The sequence below is a fragment of the Saccostrea echinata genome, unplaced genomic scaffold (genome assembly GCF_033153115.1).
Source record: "Saccostrea echinata isolate AGI-Se365-2 ecotype Australia unplaced genomic scaffold, CSIRO_AGI_Sech_v1 ptg000064l, whole genome shotgun sequence".
Lineage (NCBI taxonomy): Eukaryota > Metazoa > Mollusca > Bivalvia > Ostreida > Ostreidae > Saccostrea > Saccostrea echinata.
Window position 1 is genome coordinate 5902261 of NW_026889813.1, and position 20693 is coordinate 5922953.

Consider the following 20693-nt stretch of genomic DNA (forward strand, 5'->3'; position numbering starts at 1 on the left):
ATTGATTATGTATTTGAGCTTAGTTTATCCCCATTTTCATTAAAACTTGATCATTGTTAAATAAGTTGTTGTGACCAAGTATGCTTATGCATTTCATTAAAGCTTAGCATGAGTTATGTAATCAGCTACAGATGTTGCCTGTTAAATGGGGAGGCCTTATAAAACAATTGCCCCAGAGATAAGGAAAACCCCATTTAATGAACAGAAATGGGGAGAAATTAGGCAGAAAATAGAAAACCTGCATCTAGTCAAGATAAAGTGCTTGGTTTTTTTCTTGTCAACATTATTGTAACATCCTTCTTTATAGAAGGTGTTTGGAAACAAAACTAATTGAATTATTGTGCAGATGTTCCAGTAGTGTTATAGGGGCAGAGGTCTTTTGTTATAGTCCTTGGTTCACTGAGAAAAGTGTATTTTATCAGTTTGGAAACTTGGTGGTTCTTTCATTCAAAGAAAGGATATCTGTAATGAAGTGTATATTAGGTAGTTGATAAAATCTAAAGAAAAAAGCCACCAATCTGCTGTAAACAGCTGTAAATTTCAAAATATTTGTTCTTTAAAATTGGAGTGAAATAAAGAAGAAATCTCAAATTAATGATTCATCTTGGAGATGAATTATTACATGTACTTATTGATAAATTTCATGTCCAGAATTTCTTCAATCTTTTCTCTTCCATATATGCATACTTTATATCCTCCCACTTTGACCCACAATTCTCTCTGACTGTATCGACTTGATGTACGTGAGGTGCTGGAGGCCCCTGATTAAATCCACCCGAGGTTCCTTTGTTTTATCATCATTGCCTTCTTAAGATACTTATTTATTGACCTTTCTGAGATAAACTGTGGTAATCTTGTGACAGAAGGAGGCCAGCTAGCACCTTTATTATGTGTCCTACCTAAATAAGTCAATGCTATGTCATAGAAATTGACAGTATGTATTGATTGGTTATTATTATAGACTAGCTGACACAGTTTGTACAAAGTGTCCCATGGTGTTGGACTTCTTTTCAGAAATTTTCGAAAAAGTTATTATTGTGAATTTTATTGAAGGTTCATCTGATTCTTGATTGTTTTAGAGGAGTTGTATGTACATCATACTTAAGCCTAGCTGTTACAGTGCTTTTCCAGGTTTGCAAAATTTTTCAAAATTTATATTTGTCTGATAAATCCTCTTCTAATGTGAAATTATGGAATTTACTTGCTTGCTGATTTGGAATTACATGTAGATTCAAACAGATGTAAAGAATTCCAGAGATTCTTTAAGTTGTCGTGGTTGACGTGTTAAACTTGGCAGATATGTATCAAATATGATTGCAGGTTGCTGGCAAATTAAGCAGAGGAAATTGAATCATATAAATCAATTGATTGTTTACAGAATTTATGAATGTATAAACTAATGTAGTAAGTGTCTATATTTCATGTAAGCAACAAAAAATATTTTGAGGGCATCTTGAAAAAATGCTGGAATTCCAATAATATCTTGCTTGTGTAAAATTTATGACAGGAATTTAGGATGAAGAGTAATACACTATAATAATCATAGGCAGTCAAAATGATAAGGATCAGTTTGTAATAGACAGGTGTCAAGCTGAGAGATTATCTGCTCTAATCCAATTAGGGGATTAATGCTCTGTGAAGAGTTTTTAAAAAACTTGTAAATGTAAACAGTTGGGCACTTAATTGATATTTGTAAGGAATCAATGCCACCAATGTTTTGACTGGGATATAAAGTCCCACTGAATAGAGCTCATTCAGTTACAACACAACTGTGCTTTGAAAAGCCATGAAAATAAAACCTTTTAAAGACCAGGAATTGAAAGTATAAAGTTTGTATGTATCAGATTCGTTAACTTGTGGAATTGAATGCATATGGTGTATTGAAGTAATAGTAGAGGGCTATAGATAAAAAGGTAAGGGTTAATATTTATTTCTGATTTTATTTCCAAGGAATAATTTCTTGATCATAGTTAATGCTATTTAAAATGATGGGCTAATTTGCATTAGAATTGAGTACTGGTACAATTGTCACATTATCCAAATCTTATTTAGCACTACATGTTTATACGATAATGTGTATATTACTAAGTATTTGCACATGGTAAGGAATTTCATAATTTCTGGTACTACAAAAAAAAATCTGAAGAGCTTAGTTCTTATAATGAGGAGGTCGATCCTTTTTTCATATTTTGAAGTACTGTGAGTCTCAATAGATGATATTCAAGCACCTGTCATTTAACGTGTTAATATCAGCACCATTTGTTACCTCTCAAATATTACAAATAATATAGTTTTTGACATTGGACTTCATTGATGAAAATTTTGATATTATTATATGTACATACATGAACAATTTTGCTTTGAAAGTAGTTCATTATATCTGTTAAGTTTGCAATACATTTTAAAGCTAAGGGGAATGAAAATCCATTTGCTGTAAGTTCATTATAAGCATGTTTTACTGTACACTGTTTAGCACAAAGGAGGAAATATTGTATTTGATGATGTATAAAAGAGCTAATTTGTGAAACAGTTTAGAAATTATGATATATACATGCAGCTTTAGCTGTAATAGACATAATTTAGCCTTCCAATCACAACAGTCTGACATTCACAATGTCAAATTATTTAGTGCAATTCTAGGATGAAACTTGCGACTCATTCAAATGTGAACTTGTCACTTTCCAGTTTTAAAAGGATTATGAAGTAGTTTTACTATATCAACTCTTTAGTGTGAATCAATATGGTATGGAAGCATATTGAATCAGTTACAAGGGGCATTTCAAAATTTCTGGCAACTGGTATATAAAATTTTAACTATGCTACAGATTAAAATGACTCTGATACCACTGTAAAGCTTAGGCAAATATGCATTAGTAGTGATGTCATTTTACATTCAAAATGACGTATAGGTCTGCTAAAATGATGTCATAATTAGGTATACTCTGTATACTGGGCATAAAAATGACTGATAAGGAGAACAATTTTTTTGTTGAGCAAAGAGCGTATTGCAAAATTCGCTCATTGCTTGGCTTTACGGCAACAGAAATAAAAGCCGATTTAGATGTAGTATATAGAGAGCATGCTCTTTCATATCGAGCAATAGCAAGATTGGTAGTTCAATTTAAAGAGGGTAGAAAATCAATTCAAGATGACCCCCGTTCGGGGCGTCCAGTTTGTGCATATGGCGAAAAAGAAATTGTCGCTGTTCAAAATACGATAGCTGATGATGCTAGATATACAGTTGAGGAAATAGCAGACTTAACTAACATTAATTCGTCAGCAGTTTTTCGTATTTTAAAGGAAAACTTAAAGCTTAGGAAAGTCTGTGCTAGATGGGTGCCGCATCTTCTCTCGGAAGAGCAAAAGCGCATCCGGGTAGAAATGGCTTCACAGTTACGAACAATTTATGAAGATTGTGACCAAAGGCAAATAAATGAGATTGTAACTGGTGATGAAACATAGATATATTTTTTTGAACCTGGAACTAAGCTCAATAATAAAGTTTGGATCGGTGAAAATGATACAAGGCCTCAAATTGCACGCAGAAACCGGTCTGTCCGGAGAGTAATGTACACCTTATTTTTTGATTCTAAAGGCCCTGTTGCTCAAGTTCTGGTTTCAGAACACAGCAGTGTTACTGGTCAATTTTATGCAGAGAATGTCTTGTCTCAGGTTGTAGAGCACTGTAAAACGACCCGACCAACAACCAGTACTAGAGGAATAAAGCTCCTCCATGACAAAGCACCTGCCCATAGATCAGAGGTAGTAACCAAATATTTAAAGGAAAATGGTATTGCCGTTTTACCACATCCACTCCTACAGTCCTGACCTAGCTCCATGCGATTTTTGGTTGAATGCCGTTATCAAAGAAGCCCTCCGAGGACAGCGATTTGAAAGTTGTCATGCAGTCGGAAGTGCTGTATTCCAGTGTATGAAACGTATACCGAAAGAGGACTAGAGGCAGCATTTTCCACGTGGATTTCAAGACTGAAAAAGTGTTTCCAGGTCAACGGAGACTATTTTGAGGGATTGATATAATTTAATTTATGACAATGATGCTCATTAATTTACCGCACACCAGTTGCCAGAACTTTTGAAATGCCCGTCGTACTTAGCTATTGATTCAATGACATCTTGAAGGATCATCATTGTAGGCCAAAGTTCAAGGTCACATTATTAATAAGATTGTCAACAAGTATATTACTGATACATGTAAGCTAATCCAAATTAAATTTAATAGTGCCTATTCTGACTAAATCTGTGACAAATGGTAGTATGAACTAACCACAAAGTGGACAGTATTTCCTTATAACCTCACTCATTACATGTCAGAACACAACATTGATTACTGCTTTAAATTATAAATACAACTTTATTTATTTACATTTTCAACAGTGAAGTACTGTGATTTATATATTGAATAAAAGTGATATTCTCTCATAGTATGAAAGGATACCAAAATGATATTCTCTCACAGTGTGAAAGGATATCAAAGAAAGTAAAAAATAATTTCTGGCCTGTCATAAGATAAGAGATAGTAATTAACCATCTTGATAGTGCTAAAATTGCAAATTTCATCCCAAATATGTTGCTAAAATCCATGCTATGTAATGTTTTCAATCACACAACTGCTAAGCTATGATTTCTCAACAGCTCAACAATGATGTCAAGCCTATAGAAAAGACAGAGGCAAAGGGAAAATTAAAAAAAATGTAATAAACAGAAAATTCAATGTTTTGTAGATGAATATGGAATTTATTTCACTCATGAGACAGGATTTTTTGATATTTTCACTTGTGCTTCGCACTCGTGAAAATATACAAAAAATCATGTCCCACTCGTGAAATAAATTCCGTATTCATCTACAAAACATAGAATATCCTCAATGTATTTTAGTTCAATTGCTATGTATTTTCTGTACAAGGTAATTTTAAATTCTGAACTAGAGCAGGGTAGTTTTTGTCGCAGATGTTCACTCAATAGTCTAGAAATATTTACTGCAACTTGAGTAAAGGTTTTTTGTTGCATCATGTTTCCATATTGTAAAGGTGTACTGACTGACCCTAAGGCAGATTTGCTTTGTTGCATCAATGTTATGTACTGTACATGTGTATTGGTTTATTTTTAGCTTTGAAAATGACCGAGTTTTCTTTTTTTTTTTTTAAGAAGTGAATATTGGGATTTTTTATCCATGCACTAAGAGTATATCTTCATATCCCCTTGTATTTATATCACAAACAGTCGTGTTATTTTGCCATATAATTTTTAAGTATAAAAGGAATCAAGGCTTAGATATATGGAAATAAGGACTTTAAAATTTCTTTTCTTATAAAGTATCTCTGAATCCTAAGTACTTGAGCCAGATTAACTTAAATTGATTGTGTCAGCTTTTAGTGACAAGGGGGTCCTTGTGATTATATTGACTGGTCCAGTACCTGATTGACTGTGTTGTATGGTGATTTGTAAAATTGTGAGGGATTTAGGGAGGATTAAAATAAAAAAAAAGTTTTATAGACATTGTGGTCAGCACTGATAATTCACCAGACAAAGCTATATGACTTGTAGGAAGGGCTGTGACAAGATACATATCCTGGTAGTGAAATCGTAAAAAAAAGTGTGTGGTTTTTATGAAGGACAATTTGCAAGTGTTTTAACATGGGATGTACATAGTACAATTTACTTGAAAAATTTAAAAATCTTCTCTGTGAACTAAAAAAACTCTTCGTTTTACAAGTAAAAATTCCCCAACTGTATTTTGATAGATCCCTCATTAGGAAAATCAAAATATATCGCATAAAGCAGATCATCTCCAGGAACTGCATGCACAGGTAGTATAACATTGTATTGAAAATATTGTTTGTTATAATGTCACTTCATGTAATTGTGTTTATTGTTAATTACTTCATATTAATTTTGTCATTAATTCTTTTCATTGTAAATATACAGAGTAAAGAGGCATATAAGAACATTGCTTTGAACATGCATGTATATTATAGAAAACAGCGGGGTATGTCTTTGGAAGACAATGTCTTAGTTTGTCCAGGTAGTCGATACATTGACAGACCTTGTTGAGCAGGTGGAAACACAGGAATATATCATCAACTATTTCAGAGAATAGCTCTTTGCTCAAAGAAATGAGAACTGAACAAAAGAGGATTAGAGTTACTCTAGGAAGAATTGCCGTTCTGTGCGAGAAGTTAATTAAGGCCTGCAGGTGAAGGTGGGAGATCTGTGGTTTTATTTCATGCTTGGACAGAGGGAATTTAACTGTTAATTGATAGACAACTCTAGGCCTGTTCTGTACAGGGTCTGCTGAAAACATTATTATTATACTTGGTATGATAAGACAAAGTTGATAGATGTTGTACGTGTATAGCTTGAAAGGTTGTTTTATATTGATATTTTTTATACATGTAAAATTTTCAATTACCTTGCAACATCATATTCACATTTGTGCAGTTTTAATTATTTTACTATTTTACAGAAGAAAAAATATTTTACTAATTGTGCACAATTTTGTTATGAGTATACATGTATTCCTGTGAACTTTTTCAGTGTAAATGAAATTTTAATTAGATTTTATGCTTAAGTGCTGCTTGTTGAAATTTAAGTTGATTGATTGTTAAGATTATCTAACTTAATTCATTCTTTTTCTCAAAGATAGAATGATACTTTTAATATATCTTGCTTTATTCTCTTAAGGTTTTTTGAAAGTGAAAACTTATTAGTGTCATTCATTTTATGTGTGCTATATAGTAAGACCTTGACACACTGTACTATATGTGTGTATAATTATCAAAAGCACCACTTGATTTGTAAAAATTTGGAACACTTTGTGAGAGAAAAAATTTCCTTCTATTAAAAAAAATCAAGTAAGATAATGCAAAACTGTTTGTACAGATGACTGAGTAATGGTGATTCCATTATGATTTGGAATGATGATGTCCCTAATTGAATAATTAAATGCAAAACTTAAAATGATACAGGAAACCGTTCGTTCGAGACAAAATGACATTTTTAGTAGTCATTCATATGTGTTTTTTTTTTAATATTATCCTTTATATTCAAAATCCTTTCATCATGCAAGCAATCAAAAATAATGATCTTGCTGCCTTTTTTTGTTTGATATACAGATCCAACCTAATTGGTCCATATGTCAGGTCAGAGAGATATTCTTGTCTGTTTCTGACCTAAATGTTTATGAACATGAATTTTGATCAAGGTCTCAAAGGTTATACTTCACAAAAAAAGTTTTTGAAAGCTGTATTAACTAAACTTTGCTCATTAATTGAACATTTTATTGGTCAAGAAACATCTAGTTATCAAATTAATTAGTTTTTCTTAATTAGGAATTGAATAAAGATTATAGACAGTGGTGTTTATCTAACTCAATTTTAAGGACCATCATAAAGTATTCAGTTTATGAAAATGGTTAATATTAATTGCCATTAATAAAATTGAAGTAGAAACAGGCACTTTAGATTCAGACAAGAAACAAATAGATTAATTTGTTTTTGCCTTACATATTTAATCATAATAAAAATAGCATTTCACTGGGCTATAGATTCATATAGTACATGGAGTGATTTAATATTGATTTAGTTAACTTTCATGATCATGTTCTGGTAAATGGTCAAGTGTTGTGATGTCACAGGAAGTAATTGGAGTAATAAGTCAGGTCCTATAGCCAACTTGATAAGGATGTAATGGACAGTAATAGACCAACAGATCACTGCTAAACCACTCTCTTGTTATGATTAAGCGATTTATAGCAGCACAAAACTGGCCAAAGAAGCCTTAAAATACAGCAAGGATTATATACAGTGCAGTGAGATCATTTTCTGCCACAGATAGGAAAGTTTGTGTGATTTATATTTGTGTCGATTGGAGACAGAGTTTTGTAGAATGTTGTAACAACACTTCCTTTCCCGAGTTTGATGAGGTCAGGCTCGTTTCACACGATTTTTTCCACCGGATACACAACTGAAAAAGCCACACTACATCTCTATTATAAATGCCCTGTTTTATCTGTGACTTCATCCTCTTCATTCCGTGTTATGACTGCAGGCCGATTGGTGCGGTTCACTTTTCCTGATCAGATCCGAGGGCTCCCTTGTCTGTTTATTTCTGTGTCAGCATCCCTTTATTTATTAGATGTTTATTGGATCAGACTCATTATTCAGTGAAACAAAAAGGCATTTTTGCTTCTGTGCATGGACCTTAGTGAATGGATTTTAGGATTGATCTTGTTTGTTTTTTGTGCATTCCATTCAAGCATTTCAGAGGGAGTTTATTGATTAAATCATTAAAAAAGGTAATTATAGCATGCTTTATAGTTAATCCCGACAGCGTATTCTATATGATGTTTTCCGATTAGATTGATTTTTAAGGGCTTTTGCTGTACATCGAGAGTCAATTTTTATGCATATAAAAACATTTCATGTATGCACCATAAATCAGTACAAATGGCCCTCTAATGCCAGCATCAGACAACATTTAACTAGATATATTCAAACATTTTATCAGTTTTGATGGTTAAATAATGGTCAGGAGTCTAGGATAAATACAGGCGCTGGTGAGAGAAAAGCTTTTCTAGTACATGCTTTAAATAAACATCAAATATCAGATGGCAGTATTGAGATATTTCTGAAATCTGTATCAGATATTTAAGTAAGGTGCATGCCTGCTATCATACTGTGTTTTGATCCTCATATATCCTTACACTACAACATTCTTGGCTGTGTCAACAAATCGTGTACCCGGATTTTCTTGCATCCTCTATATTTATGCACATATCTGTGTTAATTTGTTAATGGGCCATAATTAACCAACACATAGCTGTATGTGCTGACATATTATTTATCTAATGTGTAGACTATAAAGCTAAAGTCTACAAATGTACAAAAAGAATGCTCACTTTTTACTTGAAAGATTTATGGCAGTGTTGACAGTAGAAATACTTCCATGATATTTGTAAGGTTGACAAGTTCATATTCATTGAGAATTTTAGTACATTTAGTTCAGATAATTGATGTTATTTAATAGACTCTATAAATTAACACAAACATTGGAGCCTTTCCCTGCTAGATTATAAAGAATTCAACATATTTTTTATGAACTTTTAGTCGAGAAATAGTGTTATCTTCATGATGTTTATACAAATACCTGATACCTGATCATTAAGCTGAGAAGTTGGTTTTTGTTGAACCTGGTGGAAATCTGTCATTGTACGACATATTTCCGAGAGAGAGTACAGGAATTCTATGTCAAACATTTTGGCAGTCTTGAGGTTCTTTTTTCTTTCAATCAAGCTTTTGGAATCTAAGAAGTTGATGCACGGAGGTGAAAAGAGAGTGATGTTTTATTGCAATCAAAAGATTTGCCTCCTGACCAGTTTTTCCTAGGATTACAAGCATGCAGAGAGGCAATATAATGAAATCTGCAGACACATTAAGCTATCTGATTCCCTTTCGATATCTGTATATATATAGACAGAAACACCTCCCCAATTTCTTTTCTTCTTCTGTTTTACCTATATTCTTGTCAGAATAATAGAAAATGGAGCCATCGTTATGAACATTAATGTTTGCACAGAATACTGGCTTGTAAAGTCTTTAATTGTATCAATTTGATATTGTAGTCTTGTGGAACACAATGTTTTTCTCCCCCCTTTGATCTTTTATTATTTAAATGATGAAGGAAAAGTTTGTATATGTGTTCATGATTTTTGAATCACATGTATTAAATTTGCTTATTGCTTGATTTCAATGTTTTTTTGTGAATAATAGGGTGGATTTTTTCGGTGCATTTTCTACTCCTAGGCGTATAGTTTAAAACTGTGAACGTGGATGATTGCAATTTCATGTTTCTTACTAAAATACACATGGACTTGGATTTTTTTTAATGAGGAATTAAAGATATGCAATTATGTAAAACCTTTTAATGTGCTAGAAAGTTATACAAGTGGATATTACTAAATTAGTAATAAATCATTTAAAATGAAATAAAAGCTTGATCCACTCCTTTTTAGCTCACCTGAGCTGAAAGCTCAAGTGAGCTTTTCTGATCACATTTTGTCCGGCGTCCGTCTGTCTGTCTGTCTGTAAACTTTTCACATTTTCGACTTCTTCTCAAGAACCACTGGGCCAATTTCAACCAAACTTGCCACAAAGTATCCTTGGGTAAAAGGGATTCAAATTTGTTCAAATGAAGGGCTACGCCCTCTTTCAAGGGGAGATAATTAGGAATTACTGAAAAAATAATGGCATCATTTAAAAATCTTCTTCTCAAGAACCATAGGGCCAGGAAAGATGAAACTCATGTGGAAGCATCCTTAGGTAGTGTACATTCAAGTTTGTTCAAATCATGACCCCCTGGGGTAGGGCGGGGCCACAATGGAGGATCAAAGTTTTACATAAAAATATATAGGAAAAATCTTTAAAAATCTTCTTCTCAAGAACAGCAAAGCCATGATGAGTCATATTTATATGGAAGCATCCCGAGGTAGTGTAGATTCAAATTTGTTCAAATCATGACCCCCGGGGGTAGGGCGGGGCCGCAATGGAGGATCAAAGTTTTACATAGAAATATATAGGAAAAATCTTTAAAAATCTTCTTCTCAAGAACAGCAAAGCCATGATGAGTCATATTTATATGGAAGCATCCTCTGGTAGTGTAGATTCAAATTTGTTCAAATCTTGACCCCCGGGGGTAGGGCGGGGCCACAATGGAGGTTCAAAGTTTTACATAGAAATATATAGGAATAATCTTTAAAAATCTTCTTCTCAAGAACAGCAAAGCCATGATGAGTCATATTTATATGGAAGCTCCTCAGGTAGTGTAGATTCAAGTTTGTTCAAACCATGACCCCCAGGGCTAGGGCGGGGCCACAATGGAGGATCAAAGTTTTACATAGAAATATAAAGGAAAATATCTTCTTCTGAAGAACTGCAAACCATGATTAGTCATTTTGATATGGAAGCATCCTCAGGTAGTGTAGATTCAATTTTGTTCAAATGATGACCCCCAGGGGTAGGATGGGGCCCAATGGGGGAAGGAAAGTTTTACATAAGAACATATAGAAAAAATATTTCTTCTCAAGAACAGAAAAGCTATGTTTAGTCATATTGATATGGAAGCATCCTCAGGTAGTGTAGATTCAAGTTTGTTCAAACCATGACCCCCGGGGGTAGGGCGGAGCCACAATGGAGGATCAAAGTTTTACATAGAAATATAAAGGAAAATATCTTCTTCTGAAGAACAGAAAAGCTATGTTTAGTCATACTGATATGGAAGCATCCTCAGGTAGTGTAGATTCAATTTTGTTCAAATGATGACCCCCAGGGGTAGGATGGGGCCCAATGGGGGATGGAAAGTTTTACATAAGAACATATAGAAAAAAATATTTCTTCTCAAGAACAGAAAAGCTATGTTTAGTCATATTGATATGGAAGCATCCTCAGGTAGTGTAGATTCAAGTTTGTTCAAATGATGACCCCTGGGATAGGGAGGAGCCACAATGAGGGATCAAATTTTTACAAAGGAATATATGGGAATTTTTTTTTAAAAATCTTCTCAAGTACAACAAAGCCATTTGTTATATTGACATGGAAACTTTAAAATTCAAGCCCCCCCCCCCCCCCCCCCCTCCCGGTCTTTTCAATACTGAACTGATTGTGCTTTTGCCTAGCCAATGTGCTCAGGTGAGCGATGTGGCCCATGGGCCTCTTGTTTTTCCCTTCAAAATACTTCCTCCTAACTACAATAAAGGTTTGGCCCACTGAGGAAGGAAATTTGAAAATCTGTGCATTAAAATCAGTATCAGTAATGTGTGTATAAGTGGAAAGTGATAAATGATCATGGTACATAACTAAGTTGAAGCTGCATTTAAGTGCATTAACAGTTTAATATTTTTTTATGGGCTGAGGAAGTTACAAATATAGAGAGATGTCTCGTATTGTCACAGCAGATTTCTAAGTGCAAACCATCAAGTGAGTTTTCAGTTTTTCCATTCATCAGCTGATTAATACAGTGTAGTTGTGTGTTTGATTATATGAAATGGGATGTATAATTTGGTATATACAGTCCCTGAAACGTTCTACTTTCCCATTTTTCCGTTCGCTCACCGTTCGTTCACCGTTCGTTCAGCGTGCGTTCACCGTTCGTTCACCGTGCGTTCACCGTTCGCTCTCCGTTCACAGTTTTGCGTTCAGCGTTCACCGTGCGCTCGCGTTCACCGTTCACAAAGCGTTCACCGTTCGCTCTTCGTTCGTTCACTTTGCGTTCACCTTGCGTTCAGCGTTCACTTATCGTTCAGTCTTTATTGCCATTCGGAACTCCGAACTGAAAGGACTTATCTTTTTTTAAGTAAGGATTTACAGGTTTTAATTTTAATAATTAACATATCGTGTTTAAAGAATCATTATTATCAGAAATACGAGAATATTTATTTCTAACACATTTTTTTTTTCAAATAATACAGAAATACATGTTAGAACTAATTCTGAGGATTATAAACAGTACTGTGGATATACAGTTAATTAAATATCTTTAGAGCGAATTAAATTGATGGTGTGGATTGAAAAAAAAAATGTTTACAACGTAATACATTATAGAATTTTTTCTACTTTACATATATAAAGTCTTTAATTAGAGAGAGAGAGAAATGCCTTTATAACATGATTATCATTAATATAACCAAAGTGATTCTCCACGCAGTAATGATATTTTTCACCGTATCTTTATATGTTTGCCATTCGATATGATTAAGAGCCCCCCCCCCCCCCTCCCTTTCCCCTAAATCGGTTACTTAGTTAGAACATGTATGTCCAGTATATTTTAATTAACATTTAAAAAGAAGTTAATGTGTTTTGTAGCACAAAAAATTCAGTCTCAAAACAAACATGCATCTAAACAAAGTCATTAAACAATAGTAATTCAAAATATACATGTGCCGGCGGTGATATTTTAAATTGGCAGGGAATATGTTTCAAATTCAAGCGGTTTAATCATTCCAAGTGTTTATTCCCAATGTATTTTATTCTTTTATTATTTTTTAGAAGTGTTGGAATCAGATCTAGAAATGATAAGAAAAAATGTTTAACTTAAAACTACTTGGAAATACTAACACTTTGCCTTCGGTGTGACGAGACGTTCACACCTGCACAGTGTCGAATGATTTGATTGACAGGTCAAGCACGTGGACTTCGTGTGAACTTGAAGCAGGAAAATAAAAACCGATTATGACTGTAAAACAAATGGATTTGTTGATAAAAATGGTTACCTTCATTGCCTGATATATTTGGGAAAAAATAAGAATTTTTATTTGATATAGGTACAAACATTTGAGGAAGTGGGGGGCTAAAACCGAATCTCTCTCTCTCTCTCTCTCTCTCTCTCTCTCTCTCTCTCTCTCACACACACATTTGTCTGTTTAATAAAAACTATGACAGCATATTACTTAAATATCAAGTTGTGAAAATTTAATATATAACAAATACATGTAATGTGAATGCCTCTTTGTATCATCTTGTCCGAGTATAATCACGGCCGGGAAATGTCTATAGATACATGTATAAATCTGCTCAATAAATCATCATAAAAAATAAAACTGACACATCAGTATATTATTGCATTAAAATTTTAAAATACTGGCGTATTTATGCAATACGTCCACATACCTTTGTAAAAAAAAAATTTTCTCATTTTTTTTTTTTTACACGGAATCGCCTTGGCACGGATATACATGTATAGATATATGGTTGTTACAACAGTTGTGATTCATTCTATAAGTCCGTAATTTGCTCTTCTAAAATCCACATTATTTATAATGATTTTATATATCAAATAAGAATAAACATATTTATTTTACAACTAGATTACTACAGCGTTCGGTAACAATTACAATGTTTTACAGCGATAAAAATCGTGTTATTAAAAAGTTGAATTTGAACATCGTACATATCTGCAGAAAATATTGTAAGAAACTTAAATTAATAATTTTACTTAATGTGCATGTATCGTCTTTCTTAGGACAGTTTTCATTGATTTGTTTATTTATTTATTATTCATTTATTTTTTAGCATACATACAATAGAATAGTTTCAATGCAAGGAAAAGATCAGAGGCATTCCGAATAAATCGTTCATCTTGCGTTCACCGTTCGTTCACCGTTCACTTTGCGTTCGCGTTTGCGCTCCGTTCGCGTTCTGCGTTCGCTCACCGTTCAGCGTTCACACATCGTTCACCAAGTTGCGTTCAGCGTTCACACATCGTTCACTCACCGTTCGCTCTGCGTTCGTTCAGCGTTCGTTCACCGTTCGTTCAGCGTTCGCTCACCGTTCAAGTGGGAAAGTAGAACGTTTCAGGGACTGTACTTATGTAAATTAATTAAAGTTCCTGTTGGGGAAGTACATGTTGGTAAGGATATGTAATGTACATAAAGTGACTTGAATGTGTTTGATTATGTCAAATTTATTGTATTAGTGGGAGGTAAGTGGATTTTTTACTGGTGCACTGTCAAACTCATGATATGTCAATTGTTTAAAAAAGCTGAACATTTTGTTCTATCAGACACTGAAGGCAATAATATGCAATTTTTCCCTTTACCTGTTTTATATTCTCTGTGGATGTTAATTCAGTCAATCTAGGGAATAATATTTATTTGTGCTTTATTTATTGCTATAGGTATTAGATAAATGTTGCTATAGTTACACAAAACAGAAGGTCAGTGATTAACGACCAGAGAGTTCTATTGTCTATGGGTACTTGACAAGATGGTGTCTTAGGCAAAACAATAATGTTCTGTATGGATTCCTGGGAAACTCAAACCTATGGCAGTTTTACCTGCAGACATACAATGTTCCAATAAATTTTGACATGAAAAAGTAATATGATGGTTCAATACTGAAGGGCAGAAAGCTGTAAGATGCAGGTACACATATCCAATCAGTTAGGCTGGGAAGGACACCAGGGTTGCAGGAGTACTGTGAGCTGATATTCTTGAACATCAATCATCAAGGAAAAAAAATTCTAATGAAGAAAGTTCTTCGTTATATATCACTGTTGTACTATGGAGTTGTGGAACAAGTCATGACCCATTTGTGAAAATTTTCCCACAACTGATGAGTTTGTAAACATTTTTTTTGGTTGTCTGCATGCTGACATGCCAATGCTATGGTAGTAATTTTGACACAGCTGTTGTGTGTTTTAGTGAAATTTGTCAAATTACCCATCTTATCAGCAGAGTTTTCTCAGATGTCTATCCACATGATAATAGTGGAAAACCCAGATTTACAGGACTATGATAACTTATGTTGGCTCCTGTCTGCTCTCAGTAATTTGTGTTCTGATAGATTGAACGTCAGGTATTTTGCACTTGATAAAGATTAAAAGTGCTCTTTGTTTCTTTGATGAAAAGGTTTGGTGTTTATAGATAAATTTAATTAAGGACTGACATGAAGAATGAGGAGAAGTTAATCTTCAATGTCTCCTAGCATGGAGTCGCTCGAGATCCTAGGTTACAGTACACAGTAGAGATGAAAAAGGTGTTATTTATTGGAATTCATTAAATTTTAGCAGAATTAAAATCCATTTACTAAATAATTTCAGATGTGTATAAAAAAAATTGAGTTATCACATTTTTAAAATACAGGAAAAAATCATTAAATCTGAATGGATGTTAAAATAAAAATACTTATGTAAATCTAAAGCACCTGAATGAGTTATTTAATTTCAAAAAAAGTATGTGAAGTGATTTTTGTCTACTTCCTAGCATTAATCATATTACAGTTCTGTCTAACCAAACATTGGCATGAAATATGTCTGTAACATTGTATTAACTAGTGCCACTCAAAGTGCTGCACATTCAAGAATGTAAAGATTTGCAAAGACGTGTGCCAATATTGGATTCAAAGGGTAATGGTTGTAAATTTTGGGAAATTATACACCACTTTTAAGTTTCCTCAGAATAAAACTCACACTTTCTGTCCTTGGAAACACTTTAAACTCATCTGGATTTGAGAATCTTTATACACCCATTTTTTCCCCTCATCTGGTTCTGAATTCATAAATTGGAGAGGGTGCCCCTGTGTTTGATTTAGAGAGATGTTTTACATCACCCACAAATAATATCTGTTGTAAATATTTTCTCTATGATACAGGTAGTTTTTGGGAGGAGAGTAAGCTAGGCCATATCTTTTGTTGCTTTCCAGAAATCAATTGTGGGTGCCAATTCTTCAATATGCCTTAATAAAAGAAAGCATAATGTTTGTTTAGCGGTATAGAATTGATTGTAAAATGATGTTTACTGTATTGAAATGCATTGAAGACCTGATGTTGATTTAAGGCATGTTTATTGTTTCTGAATGGTGCAGATATAAAAAATCCTGCTGCTGAAATGTTCCACATTGCACATATTGAAATGCAAGATGGCTAGGAACCAATATTGGAAGACTGGAATTCATTTCCGAAATTCAGAGATATAGAAGTCAGTATCCACATACCACACAGGCAGGTACAATATAAGTTATAGCCCAGTGGAATGCACCTGTACAGGAATGTGAATCACTGACCTACATTAAGTTCCAGGAAGTGCCATTATCCTGACTGCCATTGTCAGTAATATTAAGTGGCCATTAGGGAGATCCATAGCTTTTCAAGATTGATTTGTGTGAATGATCCAAAATCTTGAGATGACATCATTTCAGTTTTTTTTTTCATTTGGATAAGGTATTTCAGTCAGGAATTAGGATGTTCATATTTACAGAAAAATAAGTATATATATTATAAAAAATATTTTTTGGATGTGTCCCCCCAGATATCAGAATAGCTTGGACACTTCTAATTCATTAAGAATAAAAATGGATGGCCCTATGGGATTCCATTATCCATATAGTTTATCAAATAATATCACATTAGTAATTCTGAAAATTGAAGAGGGAGGGGAGGGGGGGGGGGGTTCATCATGTCAATTAATAATTTATCTAGGAAGATTTTGGAACAAACTCTTGAAATTCACTTCTCAAGGTAAAGGGGAAGTAGGGTTAATTGCAGACAGGTATCTAAATTAACCTTGAAATGGGTTAGTAAGACATATCTGTATATTATGTGTATGTTTCATTAGCTTTAGTTTCATTCTGCAGTTGGTTTGCCATCTCCAGACTACCAGATATTAATATTTTTGATGATCAAGATAATTGTATTTTTTAAAAAAAAGTGTATTTATGATGGGAAAAAATACGGTATTACCGCTCTGGCATGGTTACAGTAATATGATGTAAGGCAGTGCCAAATAATTTTTACGATTGAGCGGGAAGGTTCGCAGGACAAGCACTCTTCCTTTAATGTTTTATAATCAGACTCAGATGGGTGATTGAATCAGCAGCAATCAGAGGCTTGGCGGGAGTCACACAACGTTTTATCTGTGCTAGCTGACTCAGTTGAAAAAGTTTTCTTATTTTTTGAAATATTGTTCTGCTTTTTTTTTTTTAATAATGAGGATTTGGTATACAGAAGGTATGTACATTGGGAAGTTTTATAAGATAGGCCATATCTGATCTTACTTTATCAACATTCATCTTATCAGAACTCAGTTTTTGGCGCGGTTTATAATCGTAAATATTTTTTTTAAAAAATGAAAAATGCATGTGACTGCTGATCAAATGTTGTATTTAATTTTCTAGAAGTTTCTTATAGGATTTACCATAAATATGAGACTTTGATATATCTTTTATTGAAGTTGATAAATTTCTATAATAGAAGTTAATAATTTACTTAATTAACATGATTAAGGTATGTGGATAGAATAATTAACAGCACTGGGTATTATGAACCATATGCTACATCAGCACTAGTGTCATTTCTATGTACATTTAGTAAGTATTTAACAATTAACATAGAGCTTACATGTATGTTATTTATGACCACATCATAATTATAGTGTGTTTGACCCAGTTCAACTCTGTTATTGTATATTGGTAATGATAGTATTTGGTATGGGTATAACAAATGTATATACACTTATGAATGTAAAAAATGAATGGACATTTATTATGTATTTAAATGATAGACTTTCGAATTTTGTTATGGAAATATGGGAAGAGTTTAAAGTTGCACTTTGACCCATTTTTGGGGGGTGTGGGAGGCTTGAAGTAAGGAAATGGCATTTCTCCAGGAGAATCTGTGTTTTACAGAAGCATTGATCTTACTTTGATGGTACTTCAGTTTGTTTTCTTTATCATCATGATCATGCATATATTTATCTAGTGCATTTTTTTGCTTTTGTTCAACTTAGTTAATGAACAGAACTTCCTTTGTATACATGTTGCGCAATCTGTTGACAATGGGATGGGCAGAAAACCTCTGCATCTGGCTTGTCTTGTTTACCAATGAGGTGTGCTTGATGGAGATCCAGTTTGATGATCTGTAAAGAGCTGACACATTATGAACCTTAGTAATGAAGAGAAATGTGAAAGAAACATGGGTTCCTGGGCCATGCTAGAGAAAAAAGAATCATGCAGTGATTTACAACCGAACTTTGTCAGTTTCTTTGCACCTAACAGCTTTTCTGCATGTGCTTATCTTAACTGTATAATGACGGAAGGGATATTTTATGTAGATTAATATATTTGCTATGCAGTTCTTTGTTATATTACAGTAACTTTGGAGTTATATAAACGTTTATATTGTAGGATAGGCATACATATTAACTAAGAAGTGCTTCATACTCAAGAATTATGATAATACATGAAAGGTTATACATTATTACATGAATCAATTGGCATGAATTTGAGATGAAAAATTTCTGTTATTTAATTTACTCAATGGCCAGTCCCAAGAATTTTCATGCTTTAGCATTAATTGTTTAGAAAATCTCATTGCCTGCAGGAAAAGAATTTAGAAATAATAAATTTTGCTTAATAAAAAAAGAAAGAAGAAAAATTGTTGAGTTGCATATTACAACATGAATTGTGATCTAATACAACACAATAATATGCCTATTAAATATATCAAATTGTTGTACATGTATTTGTTAAAAAAAATGAAGAGACAGCTACAGTTAAGTTGGTTTCCTTTTGTGTTAGAACATGAGTAACACATACTCCTTAATCATTACCCAGTAAAACATAATGGTTCAAGGGCCTATTGGTTGATGATGTAATTTTAACATATTCAAGTTCAACTTCTGGAAATTTTGCCATCTTGTTTTCAAGGAAACATGTTTTTGGTGTTGAAAAATCATTAATTTAGGACCCACTGTGGCTTGAGCTTTGTGCTAATTTGTAAGTGCTAATTGAAGGTTGAGGAGTAATGATTTATGCAGAATCTGTTTTTCATTAGTGTGGGAACAAAATTGGCACTTGGAATTGGAACTTTTTCTGAATTTTGATAATGTGGAAAAAATGTACGTCATTTCTTTGTATTTAAAGGTAAAGGCTTCAAAGTCAACTTTTTCTTTACATTGAATTGTTCTTATTGTGAGAAAAGAAAACATGTCTTATTTAAAATGAAAAATATTTCATCATTATTTATTTATCTCCAATAAGTTTTCCTTTGATTTCATTAGTTTTATTTAAAAAGTTCTAGTCCCTGAAATGTGATGTAACCATGTTTATCTGTTACAGTGTAGTAGTTTAATATATATAAACATGTTCTACTGTAGTTTGATGTAACATACTTATTACTGTGGTACATATGATGTAATCATGATTTACTGTGGTTTGATAAAACCAGTGTTACAATGTATACTGCATGTGGTTTTCTGTAATTATGTTTGATGTCTGTTTTACTATAGTTTGATGTAATCATGTTTTACTATAGTTTGATGTAATCATGTTTTACTATAGTTTGATGTAATTATGTTTTTCTGTAGTATGGTGTAATCATGTTTTTCTGTAGTATGGTTCTACTAAGTTTGATATAATCATGGTTTATTGTAGTTTGACATAACTATGTTCTACCATTTTGATATAACCAAGTTACTGTAGCTTGACATAATCATGGGCTAGCTACTGTAGTTTCATATATAATCATATTTTTATGGGAGGTTTTATGTAAATATGTTTTACCAAAGTTTTGATATAATCATATTCTGCTATATATATTAAAATCCATGTTTGATGCAATCAGTATGTTTTACTTTAGTTTGATGCAATCATGTTTTAATGTAGTGCAATATATGTAACCATGTTTGTTTGTAGTTTGATGTTTTCATGTTTTACTTTGTTTGGTATACACATACGATATTTTACTCTAGATAGATCTTATGGTCAAAATATTATACCACATGGAAACAGCTTGATCAAGTTACCTGAGTCTCTTTTACCTACAGCTGAGGATGTAACTAAGTTAACTGCAACTGTATATTTCAGGGAAATACTGTAACTATCGATATGATCAGATATTTGTTAAAACTCTTTAGTTAAAAAATATTAGAATTCATCAAGCAATAATTTTTTCAAGACTATTTTTAGAGACGTGGATCAAAAGACTGATAAGATATATGTATCATGAAGTAAAATACTTTGGGGCCAAGATTCTAGGGTACTTGCATGTACATATCAAATGTTTGCAGACTAATTAACTAGGTGGTTGTTAATTAGAGTTGGATTAATGATGTAAGAATTTTCCTTGAGGAGAAACACAAACACCACCGCTGCAGGTGACATAAAATATACTAGGATAAGTAAATGTGT

The 20693-nt window shown here is 33.1% G+C and overlaps 1 protein-coding gene across 1 annotated transcript in view; it reads left to right on the top strand.

Annotated features, from left to right (window-relative positions):
• The window catches only part of LOC133175922 (ankyrin repeat and sterile alpha motif domain-containing protein 1B-like), an 85930-nt gene that overhangs the window by 34004 nt on the left and 31233 nt on the right, over window positions 1-20693 (top strand). The gene's annotated exons all lie outside the window — the stretch shown is intronic.